The sequence below is a fragment of the Aphelocoma coerulescens genome, chromosome 13 (assembly GCF_041296385.1).
Source record: "Aphelocoma coerulescens isolate FSJ_1873_10779 chromosome 13, UR_Acoe_1.0, whole genome shotgun sequence".
Lineage (NCBI taxonomy): Eukaryota > Metazoa > Chordata > Aves > Passeriformes > Corvidae > Aphelocoma > Aphelocoma coerulescens.
In genome coordinates this window covers 3,996,661-4,002,677 of record NC_091027.1, presented here as the reverse complement: position 1 = coordinate 4,002,677, position 6,017 = coordinate 3,996,661, and the positions used below count along the sequence as shown (strand labels likewise).

The following is a 6,017-nucleotide window of genomic DNA, read 5'->3' as shown; positions in this document are numbered from 1 at the left end:
GAATTAGGGAGAAATGCCTGCCTGCATCTCTGCTGGCCCTGCAGTTAACCCAGCACTTCACACTAAGAGGTTATGGGCAGCCGGCAAGATGAAAACCCCAAAATGGGCACTAAATCTTGTGAGATTAACATATAAAATCCCTTAATGGAAATGTAGGCACCACAGGTAATTACAGCTCCACTGTGCCTGACTCAGTCAAATACAGGGCACAATTCCAGAAACTGGGGAAGGAAAGGAAGTCACAGTATTTTCTCCAAAGAAACTTGAATCAAGCCAGAGAGCAGCAGCATTACTAAGCTGTCAGACTATTCAGGCAGTAAGCAGGGCAAATGGAGACTCAAGGGCACAGTTTCCAGCACTGGTCCATCTTTCACAAGAATCAGATGAATTTTAAACCCCCACCTGCATTGCCTTTCCAGAAAGGTGAGCAGAAGCCTTGGGACAGGCATGGGACAAGCACTGTTCTAAGGTCTGGAAGGCAACCAGACAGGAGCTTTTCAGCTAAAGCTCCTGCCAGAGCCAATTAGGAGGCGATGGCTGGATTGCAGCAGCTTTACAGGGGCAGGAGACAGCACGGAGTGACCTGATCTCACTTGGCAGGGACAGCACGGGCAGGGTGTCCTGCAGCCAGTGTCAAACACTCCCCAGCCCTACAAGGACCCAGCAGCAGGTGTGCTCACCGAAACCATTCCTAATCCCTGGATCAGTGCTGCTTCCCTGTTCCTAAATCACAATGGAACACAGGTACAACAGGATTTTCTCAAGACAGCACAGGTGTGCCTCAACATCAACAGGGCAAGGCTGGCAGGGAATCTGCAGGTGCTGCCCTCCTGCATCCCCCCAGCCCCTGGGCTGAGAGCTCCATACCCACACTGTGTCCCAAAGCAGAGTACCCTGGACACCCCATTCCCCCCACAGCCACCCTCTCTCTGCTTTCATCCCCACACCTCGTGTCAGAGACCTTCTATTGCTGGAGAAAAGCCACGGCCACAGAACCACTCAGGCTGATCTTAGGGAAAGTTTTTGCTCGTTTTGATTCCCAGGCTCAGTGCTGAGTGCACTCAGCTTGGCCTACCCATGACACAGAAAATTCAAGAAACCCCTTTGGGGCCAGCACTGCCCACGAGGGCAGAAAGAACCTCCCACTGCCCCAAGAGCCCAGTTTTCCTGCTTGCTGGCACAGCTCTACCATGAGGCTGCTCCTTTACCCCAGACACCCTCCCGTTGATCCCGTACCAGTCCCCAACCCCGAACATTCTCTCATTCAAAACATTAATCCCTACAGGGAAAGTGTGGTTCTCATATTTCCATCACCTTGCCAGCATCCACGCAGCAACAAAGCCATGGCACAGCAGGGAAGCTCAGGTGCTTTTCACTTCATTTTCATGAACAAAGCACCATCAGCCAAGGCCGATCCATTTGCTAAGGGCAGGGGTTAAGGCTCAGCTCTAATTACACCTTGTCCTCCTCCTGTCTCCACAGCATGGAGCTGCTTTCCAGGGGAGGTGAGGTTTGACTGGGCAAAGCTGAGTGTTTGACCAGCACACCTTGGCACAACTGGAGTAGCTGGAGGAGAAGAGCCCTGTGAAAGCAGGAGTAAGGGATGTGATCAGAGCTTGGCAAGGAGGATCATACAGCTGTCTCAATATCCGACATCTGCCAGACTCCTGGAGCTACCAGAGCAACATTTGCGGGACTTGTCCCAGGACTAATCAGAGATGCAAACAAAACAGGGCCTGGGGTTTAGTCCACTGGAATTGTTTGCCCCCTACCATACAACATTATGCGGATTTTTCAAACAAGTTTGCTTTTCTGTCCCCAAGTTTTCTCAGCCTTCTTCTTGAATCATGATTTGACCTCATATTAGAACGGCTTAAACTACATAAACGCATATACAAATATATACATCTATTTCGGGAGGTAGAATTTTAGGTCTCACCTAATGACCGCAGCCCAGGAGCTGCGGCTTTACGAGAAAAAAAAACAAAAAACAAAAAACAAAAAAAAAAAAAAAAAAAAAAAAAAAAAAAAAAAAAAAAAAAAAACACCAAAAACAACCAACCCAACATTTCACGGATCACAGCCTGGTGCCAGAACTACACTGAAGAGAGGCGATAAAAGCTCCCGGTCTGTGGCAGCATCCAGTGTCCATCGGCAGTACTGCACCCTGCCCACGCCAAGGCCAGGACCATTCCAAGGGATTGTGCAGGACCTGGAAATGCCGGCGAGGCACAGCACAAACAGCAGCACACCCTCCGTAGCAGAAGGTCCTCTGAGACCCTGTTGGGGTGCAGGGGTTGCATGGATGCTGCGGCTGCGCCGTCCTGCAGCTTTCGGATACGGGAGCAGCCGCTGGCTGTGTCTCCTTTCTCGGGGGGGGAATCTTTCACAGAGGCAGAGTCCAAGCCTCAGATGAGTTCAGTGACAAGTGCAGCAAATGCGTCATGCTCTGAGTCCCAGCACTGATGTTAAATCTCAGTATTTGCACCTGGCAGAGTAACCAAAAAGCATTCCCCAAATCACAGAGATACAAAGCCAACTCACCCCAGCTGCATTTCTCTGGCCCCATACTTCTTCCTCCAGGGTCTGCAGGAGAGATGAGCAATGCCCTGTGGGAAGAGAAGGGACTGAGCTCTCTCAAGCCAAGAAAGTCATCACCTTTTACCCGTTATATGAAGGAGGCTGCGCCCTGTGCCTGAGCTTTTTGATGGCAGGTGATGGATCCTGCCCGAGAAGAGCCCTAGGAACACTAAAATTGCATTTTGCTCATTTTCGCAGGGCTGACTTTCTCCCAAAGGGTGGCACAAAGAGACGGCTTTAGGGCTCCTCTCCAAAACGAGCCAATCCAGCAGGACCAGAGCCCGGTCCCGGTCACCAGAGGGAGCCCAGTGCCCGGGAACGGCGCATCCTCCGGGCAGGGACGGCCCGGCGGGGACAGGGCAAGGGCGCAGGTGCCCTTCTGCACCCTCTCCTGCCTCCTTTCTAATGGGTCATCGCCACAATCAGACAAAATCGGAGCCCCCGCTGGCCTGGTGTAGCTGTGCATTAGGATTTAGGGCATGTCTAGAAACGGAGGATGCCTTTACATCAGCTCCCGGGCAGTAATGACTTTATCACAGGTGACTCCCCAAAATCACCCTGCCAAAGAAAGGCACCTCATTCCTTGGGAAGGCCAGCCCCTGCCACGACTACAACATTTCTGTTCACTCTCAATTAACTGAGCAATTTTTGCTTCAAAAGGGGAAGGGCATCCCTGTGGCCTGGCAGAAGCTCGGTTTTGACCTTATCCTTCAGCTCCTGATAGAAGCTGTGTCAAAGCCCTGCTGTCTCCAGAATCCTGAGGAGCTGACCTTCTTGAAGTCCTTGTCCCTCATTGCCCCGTGAGTGACAAAGGCAAAGAGGTGCCTTGAAGCACCACCTCATTTGGAGATTTGAAACAAGCAGCTCTTCCTGTGACACCTGCATTTCTGTAGGGGTAAATCTTATTCCTCCCCCATCTTCCTTTCTGTATTGGGGCAATCCTTGTCTTCCACATTTTCTAAGCCTTTCCCATCATTTTTAGAGTTTCTTATAAGACACATACACCAGGCACAATTACTGCAGCTGCTCCTGTGAGAAGCTCCTAAACTACACTGTTTATTTCAGGGGAAAAAAACAAACAACCCACCCACAAAAGCAAGCAATAAACCAACAAAACCCCCACCAACTCCCAAAAAAACAAACACCAACACTCACACCACTAAGCAAACTCCTCACCTTGTCTTTGCTCTGTAGTCCATGAAAATTGACACATCTTTCCCCTGGGCTCCTATTTAAGCCCTTCAGCTGTGATAGGGATGGAGGGAACTGTTGGCTGATTCCCAACATCTGGGAGCCCTTTCACCCCAGGGCAGGCTCAGCTGTTCTCTAATCCATCAGGGACCCAATACACTCTGACATCCTCCTGCTGCTCCCTGCAAATGTCACCATCTACATCTTTTCAGTGCCCTGAAACACTCCTACAGCTCTGCCCCCTGCTCCCTGAACAATCCTTCTCCCTGTCCCCATGGCTCAGAATCCCCTCCACTTAAATTTTGGGCCCTGCCCCAAAATAAGAAAGGCATTGGAAAACTGAAGTGATAAACCACCAAGAGAGTTGGGGGCTGGAGCATTTGCTAAGTGAGAGGAGGCAGAGCCTGGTGAGAAGAAGATTTCAGGGGGACATAAGAGCAATGACCAGTTAAAAAGCAGCTCCTAAGCAGATGGATTCAAACTCCTCATGGTGGTACACGGTTTAGAGATGAGACAGTTGAAAGAAAAGACATTGAAATTGGATACAAGGGAAAATTTCTTTACCAGAGTGACAGCCAAACCCTGGGACAGATAGCCCAAGGAGGTTGCACATCCACCTTTGTGGGCTTTCAGTGCTAAATTGGGTAAAGCCCTGAGCAAGCTGATAAGATCTCAACACTAACCCTGCCATGAGCAAGAGGTTGGACCAAAGTCCCTTCCAAGCTGATCCAGCCTGCTTCCCTTGGGGAAAAGAGGGTGAACCGGAATGATAACCAAGTCCGGAGCTTCCTCCCCAGCAGGGTTGTGGGAACCCTGCAGTCAGCACCACCACCCTTGGATCATCCCATGGCAGCTTGAAAAGCCCTGTCAAATGCTGCAAATGTCAAGGGAAAAAAGTAGGGCAAAGGATTCAAGTGAGTTTCAACAGTGACACGTGCCTGTGCTGGGGGAGGAGGAGGAAGCAGTTGAGCCCACAAGTTAAATGGGCCAAGAGCCTGGACACAGTAAAGGATCAGCTGCATCACCCACAGAGTGAAGCTGTGAGAGGGAAATAACATCCTTCCCTTGCCATGGGCATGGCTTGGTCACAGGCGGGTGCTCAGCTGTGAGCAATTGCTTCCTTGCAGTCAGACCATGCACAGATTTAATCCACATTGTTTTTTAACTGGTGTGGGACTGAGTGAGATGTGGGGAGCACTTGGCCCTCATTCCACTGCAAGGGGCAGCTCCCACCCCAGCCTCTGCCCCTTCCTCCCCAGGGAGAGAAAGAGCTGTGAAGATGCTCCTGTTATCTGAGATCTCAGATGTATCATGACTCACTCACCTTTCAAAGTTGTCAAAAAAAAACCAAAAACTCAGCAAAACAACCCAAACCCAACACAACTTAAAAGGTTTAGGAAGAAAATAAAGCAAAAACAGTGGTTGAAGGTTTGATTTCTGTTTTGGTGTGTGTTTCTGGAGAGGCAGCCAGACACAGATGGGAGCTCAGGCCGGACAGCCTGTGGCCACTGCTGCCCTGTCCCAGGGATCCATCAGCCCCACTGGGAAGGTGAATCCAGCATTCCAAAACCAAGAGTGAACAGACCTGGCACCAGCAAAGCATCCCTTTCATCCCAGTTAGCTGGAGCCATGTGCCTGCTCAGCTGGAAGGACGGATCACAAAAGTGGCTTTTGCTGGAGTGCTGCCTCTCTTGGCCTCTCCTGGGGACAACATTTTGGGAAGTTTCCCCAAGTGAGGGAAATAATTTCCTCAAAGCATATTACTCCCACTCTCCACTTCCCTGGCACAGGTGGAGGAGATAGTAGTCAGGTCTGTGAGGTATGGAGTGGTTTTATTTGCTATTTTCTCTGAAAAGCAAAATACAGGATGGTTATTAAACAGTGAACTTCTGCAAGTTCTGTTCTCTTGTGATCTGTCCTTGTTATCTCAGCCTCCAGATTAAAAAGGATTAGACATGGCAATATGCTGTGAGAATTTTGGAGTCACTGAGGGCCATCTCAGGCTTAAAGATGCCCCATTGCCCTTTTCTCATTAAAATGTTGTTTTCCATCTTAAAAATGGCATCCTTTTGCTCCTGTCCTCTGAACATGGTTCTGGTCCAGAGCCACACAATGTAACAGGATTATCACAGGACAACTAAGGTAGGAGAAGTCGTGGAGGTCATCCTGCTCCAAGCTGGAGGATTGATGAGGAAAGGCACTGTCCCAAGGTGTTCTTCATGACCACTTGTGCATCTTGCTCCCTT

At 50.0% G+C, this 6,017-nt stretch overlaps 1 long non-coding RNA gene across 1 annotated transcript; it reads right to left on the bottom strand.

Annotated features, from left to right (window-relative positions):
- Nucleotides 1-1,005: 1,005 nt before the first annotated feature.
- LOC138117912 (uncharacterized) lies at nt 1,006-3,840 on the bottom strand. The gene is made up of 3 exons (XR_011154914.1): nt 3,757-3,840; nt 2,545-2,609; nt 1,006-1,582 (listed from the first exon to the last, which is right to left on the bottom strand). It is a non-coding gene; the product is annotated as an uncharacterized lncRNA (long non-coding RNA).
- Nucleotides 3,841-6,017: the final 2,177 nt, after the last annotated feature.